Source organism: Coregonus lavaretus, assembly GCF_964263955.1.
Source record: "Coregonus lavaretus genome assembly, chromosome: 29".
Lineage (NCBI taxonomy): Eukaryota > Metazoa > Chordata > Actinopteri > Salmoniformes > Salmonidae > Coregonus > Coregonus lavaretus.
The window spans coordinates 38,711,489-38,736,026 of record NC_140016.1 but is presented as its reverse complement, the minus strand read 5'-3'; the positions used below and the strand labels follow the sequence as shown (position 1 = coordinate 38,736,026).

At 43.0% G+C, this 24,538-nt stretch overlaps 1 pseudogene across 1 annotated transcript in view; it reads left to right on the top strand.

Annotated features, from left to right (window-relative positions):
* The first annotated feature begins 1,290 nt into the window (after positions 1–1,290).
* Positions 1,291–24,538, top strand: part of LOC311104639 (glutathione reductase-like) — an 84,111-nt pseudogene continuing 60,863 nt past the window's right edge. Inside the window, exon 1 of the transcript in view lies at positions 1,291–1,470. The product of the transcript in view is annotated as a glutathione reductase-like (transcript). The remainder of the gene's footprint in view (positions 1,471–24,538) is intronic.

The window sequence follows — 24,538 nt, the reverse complement described above, 5'->3', positions numbered from 1 at the left end:
CGTGGACCCCAGCTTTTCCATAAAGGCTTTCCAGACCCGCGATGTGAATTGGAGACCACGGTCGAAAACGATGTCCCCTGGAAGGCCATAGTGCCGGAAGACTTGCTGGAACAGTGCCTCAGTGACCTGGAGAGCGTTAGGTAGACCAGAGAGAGGGAGAAAACGGCAGGATTTAAAGAATCTGTCAACAACAACCATAATAGTGGTAAAACCATCAGAAAGAGGGAGATCAGTTACAATGTCTATGGAGAGATGTGACCAAGGCCGCTGAGGCACGGGAAGTGGTTTCCCTGCTGCAGCGTGCCCGGGAGATTTTGATTGGGAACATACAGAGCATGAGTTTACATATTGGGTGATGTCCTGCGCCAAGGTGGGCAACCATTATTTATTGGAGAGGGATTGGATGGTGCGAGTGATACCTGGGTGTCCAGCGGTGAGGGATGTGTGTGTCCAGGTCAACAGCCGATCGCTCAGCCCCGTGGGGACGTAGATGTGCTCTGGAGGGCAGGTAGCAGGAGAGTGTTCCCTCTCCAGTTCCTGGCGGATGTCCACATCTATGCCCCAAAACACGGGGCCAATGATACAGGAGGACAGATTGATGGGCTGGAGGACACTCACAGGACCCTCCACTGATATGGAACCACAGGGTGCGGGAAAGCAGATCCTCCGGCATCCTGGTCCCCAGGCAGTGATTCTCATCCTCGAACAGGAGATGGCGGGGTTATGAAGTTGAAGCCACAGGAGGCCGAGGATGACTTTGTGTACGGGTGCGTGATGAAGAAGGGAAGGCTTTCCTGGTGCATGGGTCCCACGGTGAGGATGAGTGGTGCTGTGATGTGCGTAATTGTGCCGGATCCCAATGGTCGCTTATCCAGGGCTTGGACAGGAAAAGGAGAGTGGGTATGAATTTATGTTCAGGGCGGAGGCGAAGGCCTGGAGCTGTAGAGACAACACCTGAGGGACAGCCAGCCAGTGAAATGGAACCAGAAAGGGTTTGGCGGAAAATGATGGAAAACTCACGTCTACCCTGGGAGATGGAAGATCACGTGGCCGCCCCTCTGCTCTAGTGGACCCCGGGTTAGGACGCACCGGACACCGCTGAAGCATAGGGACAGAGCCCCAGCTGTCTCCGACGACGCCGCAGAGAGGTGTGTGGCCCCTACCTCCATGGGTTCAGTCTCAGGACAGCCAAAGGAGGGAGGCAAGGTGGGCACCAGCGCTCCCGAAGAAGGTTATCCAGACGGATGGCCATTGCGATAAAGACGTCCAAGGATAGGTTGTCATCCCGACATGCCACTCTGTCTGGACCTCTTCGCGCAGTCCTCTCCGGAACAGAGTGCGGAGCGCCGGCTCATTCCATCCGCTGGAGGCTGCCACAGTACGAAAGGTGAGGGCGTACTCCGCAGCAGTCTGGGCACCCTGCTGGAGTTAGAGAAGTTGCTCACCTCCCACTCTGCCCTCTGGAGGATGGTTGAAGACCGCCCTGAACAGAGCCATGAACCTCTCATAGGAACCTAGGTCCTCCTGTCCTCTCTCCCAGACGGCCGTAGCCCACTCCAATGCCCGTCCGGTCAGCAGGTTAATGACCCTGCCATCCTTGGACCTCTCGGTGGTGGGGGCTACCATCTGATAGGTGAAAGAGGGAGCACTGGAGTAGGAAGCAACAGCATTTCGATGGAGTACTGTCATACTTCTCCGGAAGGGACAGTCGGGCATCACTGACCTGGGTGGACGGCTGGGTAGGCTGGGGGACTGGCTCACTGTAACGACCCGTGGTAGGAGGCCCTCTGTTAGGGGTATGGAAAGCCTCGCTGGTGGTGTCGAGGCAGTGGAGAACGCGGAGGGCCTCCTCCACTGCTGTACCCAGTTGCGCCAGCTGGTCGTGGTGTTGGTGGAGTAGATGACCAATGTATGCACTCAATAACTGTAAGTCACTCTGGATAAGAGCGTCTGCTAAATGACTAAAATGTAAATGTAATGACCATGTTCCTTGACTGTCTGGAAGATGTTGTTATCCTCTGCTGCTTCCATTTTTCAGAGGTAGTATTCTGTAACATTTACGAAGCAGGTGCAGAAGGTGAGTTTAATAAAGAAACAATACCGATGAACAAACATGAGACGCGTACAGAACGTGAGAGAAAACAATACTGCCTAATGACTGATGTCAACTGAGGGCTAAATAAAGGGGGAGTAATCATGGAGTAAATGATGACCAGGTGTGCGTAACGATGGGGAACAGGTGTGCGTAATAATAGGAGCATGCCCAGGCGTTGTAGGGAGGTCATACAGGCACGTGGAGGCCACACACACTACTGAGCCTCATTTTGACTTGTTTTAAGGACATTACATCAAAGTTGGATCAGCCTGTAGTGTGGTTTTCCACTTTAATTTTGAGGGTGACTCCAAATCCAGACCTCCATGGGTTGATACATTTGATTTCCATTGATAATTTTTGTGTGATTTTGTTGTCAGCACATTCAACTATGTAAAGAAAAAAGTATTTAATAAGATTATTTCATTCATTCAGATCTAGGATGTGTTATTTTAGTGTTCCCTTAATTTTTTTGAGCAGTGTATATATGTGCCTTGCAAAAGTATTAATCCCCCTTGGCGTCTTTCCTATTTTGTTGCATTACAACCTGTAACTTAAATTGATTTTTATTTTTATTTTATGTAATGGACATACACAACATTGGTGAAGTGAAAATGAAAAAATTACTTGTTTCAAAAAATTCTAAAAAATAAATAACGGAAAAGTGGTGTGTGCATATGTATTCACCCCCTTTGCTATGAAGCCCCTAAATAAGATCTGGTGCAACCAATTACCTTCAGAAGTCACATAATTAGTGAAATAAAGTCCACCTGTGTGCAATCTAAGTGTCACATGATCTCAGTATATATACACCTGTTCTGAAAGGCCCCAGAGTCTGGAACACCACTAAGCAAGGGGCACCACCAAGCAAGCGGCACAATGAAGACCAAGGAGCTCTCCAAACAGGTCAGGGAGAAGTACAGAGTTGTGGAGAAGTACAGATCAGGGTTGGGTAATAAAAAAATATCAGAAACTTTGAACATCCCACGGAGCACCATTAAATCCATTATTTAAAAATGGAAAGAATATGGCACCACAACAAACCTGCCAAGAGAGGGCCGCCCACCAAAACTCACGGACAAGGCAAGGAGGGCATTAATGAGAGCGGCAACAAAGAGACCAAAGATAACCCTGAAGGAGCTGCAAAGCTCCACAGCGGAGATTGGAGTACCTGTCCATAGGACCACTTTAAGCTGTACACTCCACAGAGCTGGGCTTTACGAAAGAGTGGCCAGAAAAAGCCATTGCTTGAGGAACAAAATAAGCAAACATGTTTGGTGTTCGCCAAAAGGCATGTTGGAGACTCCCCAAACATATGGAAGAAGGTACTCTGGTCAGATGAGACTAAAATTCCGCTTTTTGGCCATCAAGGAAAACGCTGTGTCTGGCGCAAACCCAAAACCTCTCATCACCCCGAGAACACCATCCTCACAGTGAAGCAAGGTGGTGGCAGCATCATGCTGTGGGGATGTTTTTTATCGGCAGGTACTGGGAAACTGGTCAGAATTGAAAGAATGATGAATGGTGCAAAATACAAGGAAATTCTTGAGGGAAACCTGTTTCAGTCTTCCAGAGATTTGAGACTGGGACGGAGGTTCACCTTCCAGCAGGACAATGACACTAAGCATACTGCTAAAGCAACACTCAAGTGGTTTAAGGGGAAACATTTAAATGTCTTGGAATGGCCTAGTCAAAGCCCAGACCTCAATCCAATTGAGAATCTGTGGTATGACTTAAAGATTGCTGTACACCAGCGGAACCCATCCAACTTGAAGGAGCTGGATTAGTTTTGCCTTGAAGAATGGGCAAAAATCCCAGTGGCTAGAAGTGCCAAGCTTATAGAGACATACCCCAATAGACTTGCAGCTGTAATTGCTGCAAAAGGTGGCTCTACAAAGTATTGCTTTTTTGGGGGGTGAATAGTTATGCACGCTCAAGTTGTCTTATTTCTTGTTTGTTTCACAATAAAACATATTTTGCATCTTCAAAGTCGTAGGCATGTTTTTTAAATCAAATAATGCAAACCCCCAAAAAATCTATTTTAATTCCAGGTTGTAAGGCAACAAAATAGGAAAAATGCCAAGGGGGGTGAATACTTTCGCAAGCCACTGTATGTATGTGTATATGTATGTGTATATGTACGTGTATATGTAACTTTGCTCTTTCACTAAATCTCTCAACCTATAACCTATATACTTATTATGGACACAGTATGCTTTACATTAGTTATCTTGTTGTTATTAGTTGTTGTTAGTTGTTATTAGTCCCTTCCTTCAGCTCCATTCAACACCTCCCATCTATCGCCTAACCCCATCCATATTGGATTTACCATATATTTTTCAACTGTACTGTTATGTTTCACAAAAGTTCTCAACCCTTCTATTCTAATTGTTTCTACAGATTGTAAATGAAAATGTTTTGCTAAACGTATTATTATATTATTGATCGATTGACTATGACTTTTCAGATCACCGAGTAGTGCTATCTGCAGGGTTAGCTCCAGGTAAATATTGCAATACTTCAGCCATTCCTGGACCTGTGACCAGAAACAAGCTACAAATAGACAGTATCAAAACAAATGATCTAATGATTCTGTCTCTTCGCAGCAAAATCTGTAGAGCTGGGAAGATTGTATCCCCCATATAAATAACATTATATTGGTAGCAAGAATTTTGTATAATCATTTAAATTGAAAAATTATACGTTTTGAATCCGGCGTCGTTTTGCGTATCAGTTCATAAACACCATGCCATGGAATCGGTATGTCAAAAATCTCTTCCCAACTATTTTGCAATCTATATGGGATGGCTGTCAATCCTTTGGTCCTTAAATTAAACTGGTATACTTCATTATTTATCACAATTTTCTTTAACCAATTATGTTCTTTAATGCAGAGCCGACAGAGAAGTCCCTTACTTTTTCCCCCTTCCACTTCCCTATTCCATTTTTTGCTGCAATTATTTTGTTGTAATTTTGGGTAGAGCAGACATTTCCATATGTTTTTGTTTGCTGCATGTGCACATAACTCCACCAGCCCTACCTATGATATCATTTACGAAGATTATACCTTTTCTATCAATTAGTATATTTGAGTTTAACCAAAATATTTTTTGCAATATTTGTTCTATCATTTCTGGAAGATTAAATTGAAATTGCAACCAACTTTCTATGGCTTGTTTTAGAAATAGTGATATTTGGGAGACAATTTACTTTTCAAATAACTGAAAGTGAGAGGTTGTAATCTCAATAAAGGGGAAAAGGCCATTCTTGAACATGGGGTGAGACAATCTGACTAATTTGCTAGAGAACCAGATCGGATTTAAGTTTAACTTTTGTATGACTGAAGCTTTTAGTGATAGGTCTAATGCTTTAATATTTAATAATTTCTGTCCTCCAAATTCATATTCATTATATAAATAGGCCCATTTAATTTTGTGTTGCTTGCCGTTCCAAATAAAATTGAATATTTTTTTTCTGATATAATTTAAATAACTGTTCGCTAGGCGTGGGCAAGACCAAAAGCAAATGGGTAAACTAGGATAATACTAAATAGTTAATCAGGGTGATTTTTCCACAAATAGACAGGTATTTACCTTTGCATGGTAGCAAGATCTTATTTTTGCTAACTTTCTATTAAAATGTATTGGAGTGAGATAATTTATTTCATTTGGGATATGTATTCCGAGTATATCCACATCCCCATCAGACCATTTTATTGGTAAACTACATGGTAATGTACAATTGTTATTTTTTAGTGATCCAATATGTAATATAGTACATTTATCATAATTTGGTTGTAATCCAGAGAGGTTAGAAAATGTATCTAGATCCTCTATGAGGCTGTGGAGGGATTCAAGTTGTGGATTTAAAAGAAAACATGAATCATCAGCGTACAATGACACCTTTCTTTTTAAGCCCTGGATTTGTAACCCTTGATATTATTGTTGGATCTGATTTTAATAGTTAACATTTCGATGGCCATAATAAATAGATATGCCGATAGTGGACAACCTTGTTTTACTCCTCTTGACAGTTTAAAACTTTCGGAGAAAAAGCCATTATTTACTATTTTACAACTAGGGTTACTATACATGATTTTAACCCATTTTATAAGAGATTCTCCAAAATTGAAATGCTCCAGGTATTTATATATGTACTCCAGTCGTACTTTTTCAAATGCCTTTACAAAGTCTGCTATGAATAGCAGGCCTGGTTTCCCAGACTTTTCATAGTGTTCTATTATTTCCAGTACTTTCCTTATATTATCTCCAATGTATCTTCCATGTAAAAAAACTGATTAGAATGAATTTCCAACAATACCTTTTTAATCCTATGCGCTATACATTTTGCTAGAATATTTGCATCACAACACTGAAGTGTAAGGGGCATCCAATATTTTAAATGGACTGGATCTTTATATTTCCCACTTGTATACTGTTTCAGTAATAATGAAGTCAGACCTTCTTCTTGAGTGTCTGATAATCTAGCATTTACATAGGAGTGGTTAAAACATACTAATAACGGTCCTCTAAGTATATCAAAAAAGGTTTGGTATACCTCGACTGGTATGCCATCCAACCCTGGAGTTTTCCGGACTTAAAGTCTTTAATTGCATCCAGAAGTTTCTCCTCTGTAATTTCACCTTCACATGAGTCTTTCTGTATGGCTGTTAATTTTACATTATCAAAAGAAAAAAAATCCCTACAATAAGCTTCAGTTTGAGGAGATGGAGGCAACTGAAACGAAAACATATGCTTAAAGTACCTTGCGTCCTCCTTCAAAATATAATTTGGTGAATCATGGGTGACTCCATCATTTGTAACCAGTTTCAGTAAATTATTTTTGGTAGCATTTCTATGTTGAAGATTTTAAAAGAATTTGGCGTATTTTTCCCTATATTCCATCCAGTTTGCTTTATTTTTTATAATATATTACACTTGATCTTTCTTGAATACGTTTCTCCATTTCTTTTTGATTTTACTCTAATTTATTCAGAGCCTCTGTTAGACCTTCTATTTCATTTGTTAGTATGGATACTTTTGACCTAAATTGCTTTTGTTTTCGAGATGAGTACTGAATTGCATGGCCTCTAAAGGCACATTTATAAGTGTCCCATACAATAAGGGGGTTTGCTGTACCTATGTTATTTAGGAAAAAATCTGTTATAAATTCCTCTGTCCTAGTTAAAAACAAGTTATCATCCAATAGTCTTTGATTAAATTTCCAATATCCTCGCCCACGTGGAAATTCAGTAAGAGTAATGTATATACCAATTATATGATGGTCCGCATTCTGTCCCCTATCAACACTTTTTAAACTTTTCGTGCCAAGAAGAATGACATAAGAAAGAAGTCAAGACGACTAGCTTGATTGAATCTCCGCCATGTATATCTCACTAGGTCAGGATATTTAAGCCTCCATATATCTACTAGTTCTAATGTTTCAATGACATTCATGATTTCCTTAAGAGCATGCCCCCCCCCCCCCCCCCCCCCCAGTCCTTTTTCCACACAACCATCTAGAATTGTTGAATGAGTTTCCTGTAAACAATAGATATTATATTCCTTCTCTTTGAGCCATGTAAATATTGTTCTTCTTTTGTTATTATCTGCTAAGCCATTACAATTATAGCTGGCTATACTTATTTCACCACTTACCATAATGAGATACAGGTTTCAAATCTATTTTTCATAATATACACTACCGTTCAAAAGTTTGCGGTAACTTAGAAATGTCCTTCTTTTCGAAAGAAAAGCAATTTTTTTGTCCATTAAAATAACATCAAATTGATCAGAAATACAGTGTAGACATTGTTAATGTTGTAAATGGCTATTGTAGCTGGAAACAGATGATTTTTAATGGAATATCTACATAGGCGTACAGAGGCCCATTATCAGCAACCATCAGTCCTGTGTTCCAATGGCACGTTGTGTTTGCTAATCCAAGTTTATCATTTTAAAAGGCTAATTGATCATTAGAAAACCCTTTTGCCATTATGTTAGCACAGCTGAAAACTGTTGTGCTGATTAAAGAAGCAATAAAACTGGCCTTCTTGAGACTAGTTGAGTATCTGGAGCATCAGCAACTGTGGGTTCGATTACAGGCTCAAAATGGCCAGAAACATATAACTTTCTTCTGAAAGTCTTCAATCTAATCTTGTTCTGAGAACTGAAGGCTATTCCATGTGAGAAATTGCTAAGAAACTGAAGATCTCGTACAACGCTATGTACTACTGCCTTCACAGAACAGCGCAAACTGTCTCTAACCAGAAAAGAAAGAGGAGTGGGAGGCCCCAGTGCACAACTGAGCAAGAGGACAAATACATTAGTATCTAGTTTGAGAAACAGACGCCTCACAGGTCCTCAACTGGCAGTCTCAACATCAACAGTATAAAAGTAATCCTTCTAACCCCCCCCCCCCCCCCCATTACAAAAAAATTATAATAGGGTGGTTGTCCCACTGGCTATCATAAGTTGAATGCACCAATTTGTAAATCACTCTGGATAAGGGCGTCTGCTAAATGACTTAAATGTAAAACAGTGAAGAGGCGAGTCCGGGATGCTGATCTTCTAGGCAGAGTTGCAAAGAAAAAGCCATATCTCAGACTGGCCAATAAAAAGAAAAGATTAAGATGGGCAAAAGAACTCTGACACTAGAAAGAGGAAGATTGGAAAAAAGTGTTATGGACAGACAAATTGAAGTTTAAGGTGTCCGGATCACAAAGAATAACATTTATGAGACGCAGACCAAATGAAAAGATGCTGGAGGAGTGCTTGATGCCATCTGTCAAGCATGCTGGAAGCAATGTGATAGTCTGGGGGTGCTTTGGTGGTAGTAAAATGGGAGATTTGTACAGGGTAAAAGGGATCTTGAAGAAGGAAGGCTATCACGCCATTTTGCAACGCCATGCCATACCCTGTGGACGGCGCTTGATTGGAGCCAATTTCCTCCTACAACAGGACAATTAACCAAAGCACAGCTCCAAACTATGCAAGAACAATTTAGGGAAGAAGCAGTCAGCTGGTATTCTGTCTATAATGGAGTGGCCAGCATAGTCGTGGATCTCAACCCTATTGAGTTGTTGTGGGAGCAGCTTGACCGTATGGTACGTAAGAAGTGCCCATCAAGCCAATCCAACTTGTGGGAGGTGCTTCAGGAAGCATGCGGTGAAATCTCTTCAGATTATCTCAACAAATTGACAACTAGAATGCCAAAGGTCTGCAAGGCTGTAATTGCTGCAAATGGAGGATTCTTTGACGACAGCAAAGTTTGAAGGACACAATTATTATTTCAATTAAAAATCATTATTTCTAACCTTGTCAATGACTACATTTCCTATTCATTTTGCTATATGTCCTATTCAAACTCATTTCATGTATGTTTTCATGGAAAACAAGGACATTTCTAAGTGACCCCAAACTTTTGAATGGTAGTGTATGTTTGTACATTTACCAATAAAAAATACAATAGTGATTGAGTGTCCATATAGCTGTACCATGATATTTGCAATGCTACTAAGTAACCCTCCAATTGTTATCCACTATTTCCCCCACTAATGCCCCTCTCCATCCCAAGTTGGGTTGTGATCCCAGTGATCGATATACCACCCCCATCCCCCTGGATCCCTAGGCCCCCCGAGAGGCCAGGACCCATCCTTCAAAAACAGCACACAGTGCCACCCACAAAACAGATGCAGGTCAACCACCAAAAGCATTTCCAATGCTCTCACCTCAATATATACAGTGGGGAAAAAAGTATTTAGTCAGCCACCAATTGTGCAATTTCTCCCACTTAAAAAGATGAGAGAGGCCTGTAATTTTCATCATAGGTACACGTCAACTATGACAGACAAAATTAGAAAAATAAATCCAGAAAATAACATTGTAGGATTTTTAATGAATTTATTTGCAAATTATGGTGGAAAATAAGTATTTGGTCAATAACAAAAGTTTCTCAATACTTTGTTATATACCCTTTGTTGGCAATGACACAGGTCAAACGTTTTCTGTAAGTCTTCACAAGGTTTTCACACACTGTTGCTGGTATTTTGGCCCATTCCTCCATGCAGATCTCCTCTAGAGCAGTGATGTTTTGGGGCTGTCGCTGGGCAACACGGACTTTCAACTCCCTCCAAAGATTTTCTATGGGGTTGAGATCTGGAGACTGGCTAGGCCACTCCAGGACCTTGAAATGCTTCTTACGAACCTGTTTGAGGCGTCGGACCTCTCTCGCGAGACGGCCGTCTGGAAGGACATTCACTACGCCACCTCTGTAAGTCAATCAATGAACCAATCAAATGTATTTTATAAAGCCCTTTTTACATCAGCAGTTGTCCATAGACTGCTTTCAAAGTAATTAAACAAATATCTAAATATGTAAAATCATTACTACACTTTTAAAAATATTAGTGGGTAATGGCATTTACGGTGGTCGGGAGAGGTTGTGTTTTCTCTAGCAGGAGGTAAGCTTGGCTTCTTATATGGTGTTGAGTAAAGCTTAAACCATGTATTTAGATTGTAGGTATGTATTGTAGTTAGGTATTATAGGTAGTTTACTCAGGTAGTTATTGTAGGTTATTGTAGGTAATTATTGTAGGTAAGGACTGTATTCGGCGGACCCCGGCGAAGCACGAGGCTAGCTTACCCACTACTTGGACCAACAAAGCTAGCTAGCTAGCTAGCTAGCGGGTAGCTACTGGTAACTTTTAGCAACAGTGGTTAATTGTTTCCAATGTTATTTCACGCTTAAGAGTACCTGTGATTGAGCCAGCTAGCCGTCACCATTCAGCTGTTTTTCTAACCTCATTATCATTAACGTTAGGTGGTTGGTAGCTGCTGTACTTAATTACGGCTACTGATTGCAGTCTGCCAGTTTGGCTTTATACATAGCTTGGGCTTTGTCGAGTAAGGCTTAAACTATGTATTTAGATTGTAGTTAGGTATTATAGGTAGGCATCGTGGGCTGTATATTATTAAGTAGTATAGGTAGGCATCGTGGGCTGTTGTGGGTAGCTGTTGTGTAGTTATTGTAGGTTACTTTTGTATTCGGCGGTGCCGGGTGTAGCACGAAGCTAGCTAGCTAACTCACCTCCTGGATTAGCTGGCGAGTAGCTATTAGCAACGGTAGCAACTAAAAACAATATCCTTTTAGCCAGCTACATTCGTTCGCAGCGACGCCGTTTTTCAAACAAAGTCAACACAGCAGCCATTGCTAGCCAGCCAACACTACCAGCTGGCTGTACTGTGGTAGCTAAATACAATATCTTTGTGCTAGCTACCCAACGTTTAATCATTGCTGCGTTATGAAAGGTAAGCTTGGCTTCTTATATGGTGTTGAGTTAAGCTTAAACCATGTATTTAGATTGTAGGTAGGTATTGTAGTTTGGTATTATAGGTAGCTTACTCAGGTAGTTATTGAAGGTTATTGTAGGTAATTATTGTAGGTAAGTATTGTATTCGGCAGACCCCAGCGAAGCACGAGGCTAGCTTACCCACTACTTGGACCAACAAAGCTAGCTAGCCAGCTAGCGAGTAGCTACTGGTAACTTTTTGCAACTGTGGTTAATTGTTTCCAATGTTATTTCATGCTTAAGAGTACCTGTGATTGAGCCAGCTAGCTGCTACCATTCAGCTGTTTTTCTAACCTCATCCGAGGCATTAACGTTAGGTGGTTGGTAGCTGCTGTACTTAATTACAGCTACTGATAACAGTCTGCTGTAGTTTACAACAATTCTAATTTCTAAAGTGGAAGTTGGGAGAGTTTTACTCGGGTGGTTCAGTGAAACAATTATAGTTTCTGAGGTGGAAGTTGGGAGAGTTATATATATTTATTTTTTTTTGGTGAGGGAGGCCTGCTCTCTCCTTTCCCAGATGTTTAGTTCATTTCATTCCGATCTCCTCTGCATTATTGTAGCCATCTGCTGCAGCCTGTCAACTATGCCTCTGCCTATCCCTGTTCTCTCCTCTCCGCACAGGCTACACAAACGCCTCACACCGCGTGGCTGCTGCCTCTCTAACCTGGTGGTCCCTGCACGCACCACACACCTGGAGTTCCAGGTCTCAGGCAGCCTCTGGAACTGCCGTTCTGCCGCCAACAAGGCTGACTTCATCCCAGCCTATGCTACCCTCCAGTCCCTCGACTTCCTGGCGCTGACGGAAACATGGATCACCACTGAAAACACTGCTACTCCTACTGCTCTCTCCTCGTCTGACCATGTGTTCTCGCATACCCCGAGAGCATCTGGTCAGAGGGGTGGTGGCACAGGAATCCTCATCTCTCCCAAGTGGTCATTCTCAATTTTTCCCCTAACCCATCTGTCTATCTCCTCATTTGAATTCCACGCTGTCACAGTCACTAGCCCATTTAAGCTTAATATCCTTGTCATCTATCGCCCTCCAGGTTCCCTTGGAGAGTTCATCAATGAGCTTGACGCCTTGATAAGTTCCTTTCCTGAGGATGGCTCATCCTTCACAGTTTTGGGGGATTTCAACCTCCCTACGTCTACATTTGACTCATTTCTCTCTGCCTCCTTCTTTCCACTCCTCTCCTCTTTTGACCTCACCCTCTCACCATCCCCCCCCACTCACAAGGCAGGCAATATGCTTGACTTCATCTTTACTAGATGTTACTCTTCTACTAATCTCACTGCAACTCCCCTCCATGTCTCCGACCACTACTTTGTATCCTTTTCTCTCTCGCTCTCCTCCAACACTACTCACTCTGCCCCTACACAGATGGTAACGCGCCGCCGCAACCTTCGCTCTCTCTCTCCCACTACTCTCTCCTCTTCCATCCTATCATCTCTTCCCTCTGCTCAATCCTTCTCCCTCCAATCTCCTGATTCTGCCTCCTCAACCCTCCTCTCCTCCCTTTCTGCATCCTTTGACTCCCTGTGTCCCCTATCCTCCCGGCCGGCTCGGTCCTCCCCTCCAGCTCCGTGGCTTGATGACTCATTGCGAGCTCACAGAACAGAGCTCCGGGCAGCTGAGCGGAAATGGAAGAAAACTAAACTCCCTGCCGACCTGGCATCTTTTCACTCCCTCCTCTCTACATTTTCTTCATCTGTTTCTGCTGCTAAGGCCACTTTCTACCACTCTAAATTCCAAGCATCTGCCTCTAACCCTAGGAAGCTCTTTGCCACATTCTCCTCACTGCTGAATCCTCCCCCCCCCCCCCCCCCCCCCCCCCTCCTCCCTCTCTGTGGATGACTTTGTCAACCACTTTGAAAAGAAGGTTTATGACATCCGATCCTCGTTTGTTAAGTCTAATGACACTGCTGGTCCTGCTCACACTGCCCTACCCAATGCTTTGACTTCTTTCTCCCCTCTCTCTCCAGATAAAATCTTGCGACTAGTGACTGCAGGCCGCCCAACAACCTGCCCGCTTGACCCCATCCCCTCCTCTCTTCTCCAGACCATCTCCGGTGACCTTCTCCCCTACCTCACCTCGCTGATCAACTCATCCTTGACCGCTGGCCATGTCCCTTCCGTCTTCAAGAGAGCGAGAGTTGCACCCCTTCTCAAAAAACCAACACTCGATCCCACTGATGTCAACAACTACAGACCAGTATCCCTTCTTTCTTTTCTTTCCAAAACTATTGAGCGTGCCGTCTTTAGCCAACTCTCTTGCTATCTCTCTCAGAATGACCTTCTTGATCCAAACCAGTCAGGTTTCAGGACTGGTCATTCAACTGAGACTGCTCTTCTCTGTGTCACGGAGGCTCTCCGCACTGCTAAAGCTAACTCTCTCTCCTCTGCTCTTGTCCTTCTAGACCTGTCTGCTGCCTTTGATACAGTGAACCATCAGATCCTCCTCTCCACCCTCTCCGAGCTGGGCATCTCCGGCGCGGCTCACTCCTGGATTGCGTCCTACCTGACCGGTCGCTCCTACCAAGTGGCGTGGCGAGAAGCTGTCTCCGCACCACGTGCTCTCACCACTGGTGTCCCCCAGGGCTCAGTTCTAGGCCCTCTCCTTTTCTCCCTATACACCAAGTCACTTGGCTCTGTCATATCCTCACATGGCCTCTCCTATCATTGCTACGCTGACGATACACAACTAATCTTCTCCTTTCCCCCTTCTGATAACCAGGTGGCGAATCGCATCTCTGCATGTCTGGCCGACATATCAGTATGGATGACGGATCACCACCTCAAGCTGAACCCTGGCAAGACGGAGCTGCTCTTCCTCCCGGGGAAGGACTGCCCGTTCCATGATCTCGCCATCACGGTTGACAACTCCGTTGTGTCCTCCTCCCAGAGTGCGAAGAGCCTTGGCGTGACCCTGGACAACACCCTGTCGTTCTCCGCTAACATCAAGGCGGTGACCCGATCCTGCAGGTTCATGCTCTACAACATTCGGAGAGTACGACCCTGCCTTACACAGGAAGCGGCACAGGTCCTAATCCAGGCACTTGTCATCTCCCGTCTGGATTACTGCAACTCGCTGTTGGCTGGGCTCCCTGCCTGTGCCATTAAACCCCTACAACTCATCCAGAATGCCGCAGCCCGTCTGGTGTTCAACCTTCCCAAGTTCTCTCACGTCACCCCCCTCCTCCGCACACTCCACTGGCTTCCAGTTGAAGCTCGCATCCGTTACAAGACCATGGTGCTTGCCTATGGAGCAGTGAGGGGAACGGCACCTCCGTACCTTCAGGCTCTGATCAGTCCCTACACCCAAACGAGGGCATTGCGTTCATCCACCTCTGGCCTGCTGGCTCCCCTTCCTCTGCGGAAGCATAGTTCCCGCTCAGCCCAGTCAAAACTGTTCGCTGCTCTGGCACCCCAATGGTGGAACAAGCTCCCTCACGACGCCAGGACAGCGGAGTCACTCACCACCTTCCGGAGACATTTGAAACCCCACCTCCTTAAGGAACACCTGGGATAGGATAAAGTAATCCTTCTACCCCCCCCCCCCCCCAAAAAAAAAAAAAAAAAAAAGTATAATTGTAAAGTGGTTATCCCACTGGCTATAGGGTGAATGCACCAATTTGTAGTCGCTCTGGATAAGAGCGTCTGCTAAATGACGTAAATGTGCCCTTGAGCAAGGCACTTAACCCTAATTGCTCCTGTAAGTCGCTCTGGATAAGAGCGTCTGCTAAATGACTAAAATGTAAAAATGTAATGTGTGTTTGGGATCATTGTCATGCTGAAAGACCCAGCCACGTTTCATCTTCAATGCCCTTGCTGATGGAAGGAGGTTTTCACTCAAAATCTCACGATACATGGCCCCATTCATTCTTTCCTTTACACGGATCAGTAGTCCTGGTCCCTTTGCAGAAAAACAGCCCCAAAGCATGATGTTTCCACCCCCATGCTTCACAGTAGGTATGGTGTTCTTTGGATGCAACTCAGCATTCTTTGTCCTCCAAACACGACGAGTTGAGTTTTTACCAAAAAGTTCTATTTTGGTTTCATCTGACCATATTACATTCTCCCAATCCTCTTCTGGATCATCCAAATGCACTCTTCAGACGGGCAGGGACATGTAAGCAGGGGGACATGTCTGGTACTGCAGGATTTGAGTCCCTGGCGGCGTAGTGTGTTACTAATTGTAGGCTTTCTTACTTTGGTCCCAGCTCTCTGCAGGTCATTCACTAGGTGGGGGGGTAGAAGGATTACTTTATACTATTCCAGGTATTCCTTAAAGAGGTAGGGATTCAAGTGTCTCCGGAAGGTGATCAATGACTCTGCTGTCCTGGCGTCATGGGGGAGCTTGTTCCACCATTGGTGTGCCAGAGCAGCGAATAGCTTTGACTGGGCTGAGCGGGAACTGTGCTTCCATAGAGGTAGGGGAGCTAGCAGGCCAGAGGTGGATGAACGTAGTGCCCTCGTTTGGGTGTAGGGTCTGATCAGAGCCTGAAGGTAAGGAGGTGCCGTTCCCCTCACAGCTCCGTAGGCAAGCACCATGGTCTTGTAGTAGATGCGAGCCCAACTGGAAGCCAGTGGAGTGTGTGGAGGAGCGGGGTGACATGACAGAACTTGGGAAGGTTGAACACCAGACGGGCTGCAGCGTTCTGGATAAGTTGTAGGGGTTTAATGGCACAGGCAGGGAGCCCAGCCAACAGCGAGTTGCAGTAATCCAGACGGGAGATGACAAGTGCCTGGATTAGGACCTGTGCCACTTTCTGTGTAAGGTAGGGTCGTACTCTGTGAATGTTGTAGAGCATGAACCTGCAGGATCGGGTCACCGCTTTGATGTTAGCGGAGAACGACAGGATGTTGTCCAGGGTCACGCCAAGGTTCTTTGCACTCTGGGAGGAGGACACAATGGAGTTGTCAATTGTGATGGCGAGATCATGGAGCGGGCAGTCCTTTCCCGGGAGGAAGAGCAGATCTGTCTTGCCGAGGTTCAGCTTGAGGTGGTGATCCGATCTCCAAACGGATATGTCTGCCAGACATGCAGAGATGTGATTCGCCTCCTGGTTATCAGAAGGGGGAAAGGAGAAAATTAATTGTGTGTCATCTGCGTAGCAATGATAGGAGAGACCATGTGAGGATATGACAGAGCCAAGTGACTTGGTGTATAGAGAGAATAGGAGAGGGCCTAGAACTGAGCCCTGGGGGACACCAGTGGTGAGAGCACGTGGTGCGGAGACAGATTCTTGCCACGCCACCTGGTAGGAGCAACCTGTCAGGTAGGACGCAATCCAAGAGTGAGCAGCGCCGGAGATGCCCAACTCGGAGAGGGTGGAGAGGAGGATCTGATTGTTCACAGTATCAAAGGCAGCGGATAGGTCTAGAAGGATAAGAGCAGAGGAGAGAGAGTTAGCTTTAGCAGTGCGGAGAGCCTCCGTGACACAGAGAAGAGCAGTCTCAGTTGAATGACCAGTCTTGAAACCTGACTGGTTTGGATCAAGAAGGTCATTCTGAGAGAGATAGCAGGAGAGTTGGCTAGAGACCGCACGCTCAAGAGTTTTGGAGAGAAAAGAAAGAAGGGATACTGGTCTGTAGTTGTTGACATCGGAGGGATCGAGTGCACCCTCTTCCCCTGAAACACAAACACTCTGGTCCCCCGTTGTAACCATTTTTCACAAGCATCTCCGTGCAGTCAGACCTTTGATTATTTTTGTGCCACCAGGGCCACAATAATATGCCCCCTCCACATGGGTTACTGCAGCCAGTGTTGCCAGCACTGCCACTACCTGGGTGTGGGTACCCCACCGGAATCCCCACCGGCTAGGTACAAGGTCTTCAAGGTTCTCATTAGCAGCTTTGAGAATTTCCTTGTATATTATGTTCTCCCATCAGGGGGCTCTGGCTTGTAGGACCAACCCTGCCAGGCAGGCTCAGAATCTTGAGGGGGCATATAGGCAACTTACAGCAGGGCCATAAAACAGATGTGGACTTCTCTTTGGTGTATGGGTCGCTCAGGTGGGTGTCTAGGGTATAGGGTTGGGGACCGTTCCATCATGATAGGACTATAAATAAATAAAAATAGATGTATATCCCTCATCTGCACAAAATGGAAAGCTCTCTCTCACAACCCCTGCTCACAGACACACGTTGGTTCTGGGATATGAAACCATTTCCTTTCTCACTCACTTAACGCCACACTTTTCCAAACACAAAAACGTACAGCACTCCTTCCATCACAATACATCCACACATACCCACATACTGTACCTTCTATGTCTTCTGTTTGCTATGTTTTTATCTCCACTATGTTGATTGAGTACTTTAATTCTAATTAGTTATATTTCAAGATGTATTATTTTGCTTGTTATCCTTTCTTGCAATACCATCTTATCCCTTTATAAAATACTATAAATACTATAAATGTGCTTTATTATTACAATCCCTACCATGGCTAGTATTGGGTGTTCCATTATTCGACTCCTCTATTAGAACTTTCAGAATAGCCATGGAGTAGTCTTGTGTCGCGGAACATTTGGTTGTCAACATACAGTTTATCGACTACGAGAGCAACACGCTTCCCTTTTAATCTATTTTCCTTGAAGATTGGGTACAGAACTTTGCGCCGTTCTGCAATCTCCCTCGGGAACTGATCATTCATGCCTATTTTCGTGCCAGCAAGTCTTTTACCTTTTAACCATTCCTTTATCCTTAAAGAAAGCAAATTTGGCACCGATTGGACGCTCATATCTCTGTCCTCTTTGTCCGAAACGGTGTACACGTTCGAGTTGGATTTTATCGACAGCATCGAGTGGGATTTGAAGCGCTGTAAGAAAGAAGTCCTCCACAATTTTTTCGGTAAACTCTCCTTTTTCTTGGATACCCGAAAGTACTAGATTTTTTCTCATTGATCTTGTCTGTATGTCTAGTAAGGCTTCTCTCAGAAAGTTGTACTTCTTTTTAAGTTCCTTAACGTCCGTTTCTATCTTAGTAACTGTCCCTTTCAGCTTTTTTGTATCTTTCTCCATTATCGCTGCTTTTTCGTCACTCATTTCAAGACTCACCTTCAACTCCTTTACATCCTTACTGACCAATTCTAGTATGCCCAATTTATCGACTTCAACATATCGCTTTCCACACTTACCAGTCCCAGTGGTGAAAAGCATAAATCATCTGTATCCGTCGAGGAGTCGCGTTTTCTCTTGGAGATTGATTCTCCTCGTTTATCCTCCATCATGTTTGAGTGTTGCTTGTTGTTGTAATATTTGTCGATACATTTCCCTAGCCTTATGATTTGTTTTGTGTTATTATCAATTCACTGTTTGCATTACAAGGCAAAAGCATACATTAAAGTAATTTGTTATATGCACTCTTCAAGAGCATCAAGGAATCCATATGAACTGCTTCGTACAGTATTCTCTCAAACTAAAATCAGGTCTCATCCATCTCTTTTCATGTCGAAAACAGAAGCGTTTAAGGAGACATATCTGTTTCATCTCGCAAGACCATTGAAAATCATTGTCCACTCAGTAACACGATTTGCAGTGAGCCATATGTGACTCGTTTCAGGAAACTAGGCATATGTCGCACGTCACTACTTCACAGGAGCGGCATTTAAACATTAACGTGTTTTTGGGCAGAAATGCCTTCTGGAACATATGAACGTTCATGTGCCATAATAACAAACATGTATTCCATCCATAAATACAAAAACAATTGTTAAATTACGACCCTAGTTGGTTTAGCCACGGAAAGAGACCGGAACCTTCCCGCTAGCAATGATTGGCTGAGATAATGGATGGGCTGGACATGCCATAAGATGCATTTGGATTTGTCTGCCATGTAGCATGCTTCTGTCTATAACGTGAGCTGTTCAGTATGTGTTGATAGTATTTTCTACTGCGCCGTTTTTGAAAGATATAACGTTAGCCATCGAGAACTACAAAATTGTAGCTACTTTTCTCAACCTTGATGCCCTGAATTTAGCAGGCGCTATCGACAGATCAGTTGGAAAAAGTGATGGGCTACTTTCTGCACACGCCACGGTCAGTGTGAACCAGAGTGACTTGACACAACGCTGGCCAAACAAAATGTAGCTACAAACAAAACAGAGTTAAATGTTTCCAGTCTGCCGTGAAAGGTCCATCCACGTATACGGGTAAGAGTCTAGCCACATTTTCAGATATGTTTCTAATTTAGTCAGAAAGTGATTTTTATTGCAAGTTAAAGTGTACTGTTAGTTAGCTAGCAAACATTAGCTTGCTGGCTCGCTAGCTAATATTACGTGTATGATCTGTGTAGTAAAATTATTTGAATCAGAAATCCATTTGCATTGCTAGTTATAGCCTAATGTTAGCTAGCTAACATTGAACCTAGTTTGTTAGCTTTAGCTACCTGCAGATTCATACTACAGCTATGACAATGTTTGTATTGGTAGTAGCATGAGTTGGGATTATGCCGGTTCATTGTTTAGCTAGCTACCTAGCTAACTACATGTCTAAACAAAAGACTCCACTTCTGCCAGATTATTACATGACCCATCAAGTTAGCCAGGTGTGTCTGGGGGTGATTACGGCCATCTATTGTACTTCATGAACATGTGTACATGTCTAGACAATAGTGACCCATCCACTTAGCTAGATGTGGCTGGGGGGTGGTTATAGCATTTCCTTCACATGACCAATCAATTTAGACGAGTGTCGGGTAAGCGTCATCTAATAATGATAAAATATTTATGAAATATTTTTATCTCGACACTTTCTGTTTTTGATATTGCTACTATCCAAGTAACACATTCACTGTACCGTTTACACCTTCTGTATCCTGTGCATGTGACAAAAGTAGATTTTATTTGATATAGCGTGTGTTAAAGTTTGATATAGCGCCTTGATAAGTTCCTTTCCTGAGGATGGCTCACCCCTCACAGTTCTGGGTGACTTTAACCTCCCTACGTCTACCTTTGACTAATTTCTCTCTGCCTCCTTCTTTCCACTCCTCTCCTCTTTTGACCTCACCCAGTGGTCCTCCCAACAACACCAGTCTACAAGATAGGCAGGAAGACATTCTGACCCAGCTTCAATGAGACCAGAAAGTCCTTCATTGACTTGCAGCCTGTAAGTTTAAACAGTGGATAGGCATAGGGAGATTAATGGGGAAATTAGATGGCATCTTGTAGACCTTGAATGAAAGGAACAGCATTCCAAAATCTGTTACGCATAACTGCACACTCCAAGACATTAGGTAGGTTTCCATCCAATTTGAGACAGATTTTCATTAGAATATTTTAAAATCTGTATAAAACAATATGAGCATTTGTGGTAGGAAAACACAACATATAATCGCATGTCTCCAAGTTTACTTCAATATGATGGTTATTATGTCAATATTTGCACATAAAGGAGTTTCCAGTAATTTCTCGCATAATAATAAATGTTAACAACACAAAAATATCCCATGTCGAACGCACAAATTGTCTGTAGACAGTTCTAAAATTGTACCAGTATTTCATGTTTCCATCAGCCCGGCCGTGAATTTTTTCATGCGTCAGGTAATTCTTCGGCATGAAATGGTTGGATGGAAATGTGGATAGTGTTGTATGAATGATCCTATTAGCCCCAGCCCCAAAGGAATGGAAGATGTAGGCATCAAACAGGGATTGGGTGTTGATTGATGTAAATGGCTATAAAATATACCAAATAAATTGTGTGATGGCATTGTCAGTGTGCCTCAATGCTTTTTTAAATTTTATATATTTTTGTATTTTTTAGGGGCTAGATCAGCTTAATATTGCAGATAGATTGTCACTTCCATCAATGTAATTGTCTGCATCACTTCCAATCCCCCATGTTTTTTATATATACTCCCCTTTATTACTTTTATTTGTTTTTGCTCCTGAACTTCTTCTACTCTCAACCTCTCCGATCATTTTCATGATGTCCATCCGGTTTGCGTCTATATGCCATATCTTTCTAACTGTGCTCTTTCCCAAAAGCTCCCAACATACAACCTATATACTTATTATGGACACAGTATGCTTACATTATTAGTTATCTTGTTATTATTTGTTGTTATTTGTTATTAGTCCCATCCTTCGACTCCATTCAACACCTCCCATCTATCTCTTAACACCATCCATATAGGATTTCTATTTGCCATATATATTTCAACCGTACTGTGATGTTTTACAAAAGTTCTGAACCTTTCTATTCTCATTGCTTCTACAGATTGTGAATTAAAAATAAACATTTTTGCTAAAAGTATGATTATATTATTGATCGATTGACTATGACTTTTCAGATCACCCAGTAATGCTATCTGCAAGATTAGCTCCAGGTAAATATTGCAATCCTTTAGCCATTCCTGGACCTGTGTCCAAAAACAAGCTACAAATGGACAGAACCAAAACAAATGATCTAATGATTCTGTCTCTTCACAGCAAAATCTGCAGAGCTGGGAAGATTGTATCCCCCATATAAATAACATTCTATTGGTAGCAAGAATTTTATATAATAATGTAAATTGAAAGATTCTAATTTTTGAATCCGGTGTCGTTTTGCGTGTCAGTTCATAAACACTATGCCATGGGATCGGGAGGTCATTACTATTTTGCAATCTATATGGGACGGCTGTCAATCCTTTGGTCCTTAAGTGAAACTGATATACTTTTTTATTTATCACAGTTTTCCTTAACCAATTATGTTCTTTAATGCAAGGCCGACAGACAAGTTCCTTACTTTCTCCCCCTTCCACTTTCCTCTTCCACATTTGCGGTAAGGCTGCAGTTATTTGGTTGTAATTTTGGGTAGAGCAGACATTTCCATATGTTTTTGTTAGCTGCATGTGCGACATAACTCCACCAGTCCTACTGATGATATCATTTACGATGATTATACCTTTTTTAAACATTCTGTCAAAAAATAAAGGTTTTTTGTCAATTAGTATGTTTGAATTTAACCACAATATCTGTTGCATTATTTGTTCTGTCGTTTCTGGAGGATTAAATTGAAATTGCAACCAACTTTCTATGGCTTGTTTTAGAAATAGTGATATTTGGGAGATTATTTCCTTTTCAAATTACTGAAAATGAGTGGTTGTAATCTGAATAAAGGGAAAAGGTTTAACACACAGCAACCAAAAACCTGATCTATTTTGCATATCCATACTGAGTTTGCAGCAAACAGAATGTTCGCCAGAAGTTCACAAGTTGCTGCAAATTTACTTCAACAGTTTGCCACAAAACTAATTTGCATGTGAAAATATGAGCTTGACGCAAATATTCGGCAAATTGGCCAAAGGTTTGCCACAGCTGTTCACCAGAAGCCTGTCTTTCGGTAAGGGCACTCCTCTCTACAGTGGAAGTTGGCTAAAGTCAACAGCAGCACTATGGTTGAGAACTACTACTGTGTTAGTGTGTTGCCAGGATTCTATAAACTTCCTTTTTATAAGTTGGAAATTGAGTTAATCTTGCTCAAATGTTACTCTCTGCTGTCAAATTGATGTATTTGTTTTTGCACCTCTGAAAGAAACATTGAAGTACACCTTATGTCTGCAATCAATCTGCTGTGAGCGAAACAGTTTGTTGGCGAAGAGTATCTTTTTAATCTTGATCCATAGCAATTTTATTACCTATACATCTCTTTATATTGTCAATAACCTTCCCTCACCCCTGCAATTATTGTTTAAAATTGCACAGTTATGTCAATTGTTTCTATGGCCATGATCCACACACCCCAGATGTGCCTTTTTGCTATTATCAGAGCGCAACGCATGCTGAACGCGGAACGAGAGAGAGCTCAGTTTGTTTTTGAACGTTTCTGAAAAATGTTTGTTTACTAGCCTACCTGTTTAATTTGGATCCAGTGACGCTGTTAGCCTCAGTTGCTGGGACCGCTTCTATCTGTCCCGGGATACTGCCAAACCCTAAAGTCTTGCTGTTTCCATTGGCCTACGTTGCTATCATGACAAAAGCCAAAGTCTCTCTATCACAGGTGAATTATCTTTTAAACAAACAAAAACAGTTCAACAAGCAGTTGTTATAACATCAAGAAAATAGCTTCAAGTGTGTCCAAATACTGGTGGAGTCAACTAATAAAGTAATGAATGATCTGACCAGAGAAAAACAGTTTGCATTTCTTCCAGGGTCAGCTCAATGAGTTTAAACAGGAGAACCGCAAGATGACAGCAATCTGTAAGTAATTGAGGACATCAGTTCTGTATGTGAATCCATGATAACAATGATGGAGAAATCTGATTATCTCGAGGGACAACGTTGTTGTGCACGGAATTGCAGAATCTCCACATGAGACATGGACGCCGTCTGAGGACAAAGTGAAGGAAATGATCACTGAGAAACTGAAGATTGGAAGAGGAAGATTGAGGTGGAGCACGCCCACATGACTGGAAAACCCACAACCGGCCCAGGTGACAGGCCCAGGCCGATAGTGGTCAAGTTCTTGAGGTTCAAGGACAAGGTAACTGTTCTGGAAAGAGCCAAGAACTTGCGAGGATCGTATATCTTCCTCAACAAGGAATATCCTGAAGGGTGCGCCAGAAGAGGGAAGAACTTATCCCAGCCATGAAAGCTGCCAGAGCATGTTGGGACATTGCATACATCCGCTATGACCGGCTCCATATCCACCCTCCCTCCCAAAAGCCTGGAAGGGATGAGAGAGCAAGCCTGTGTGTTCGTAGCGTCAACCCAGCAGCACTCACACATTTACACACACCAACTGGTTAATGGACAGCTGAATAATTATTTATTTTTTCTATTGCTTTGTTTGTTATTTTCCATATGATGTATATCTCTGATAAGCTACCCGGAAAGGGCAAAAAATAGCTCATACTAATACTGTGTACAGTGCATTCGGAAAGTATTCAGATCCCTTCACTTTTTCCAAATGTTGTTACTTCACAGCCTTATTCTTAAATGGATTAAATTGTTAGTTTTTTCCCTCATCAATCTACACACAATACCCCATAATGACAAAGCAAAAACTGGTTTTTAGAAATGTTTGCAAATTTCACATTTACATAAGTATTCAGACCCTTTACTCAGTACTTTGTTCAAGCACCTTTGGCAGCGATTACAGCCTCGAGT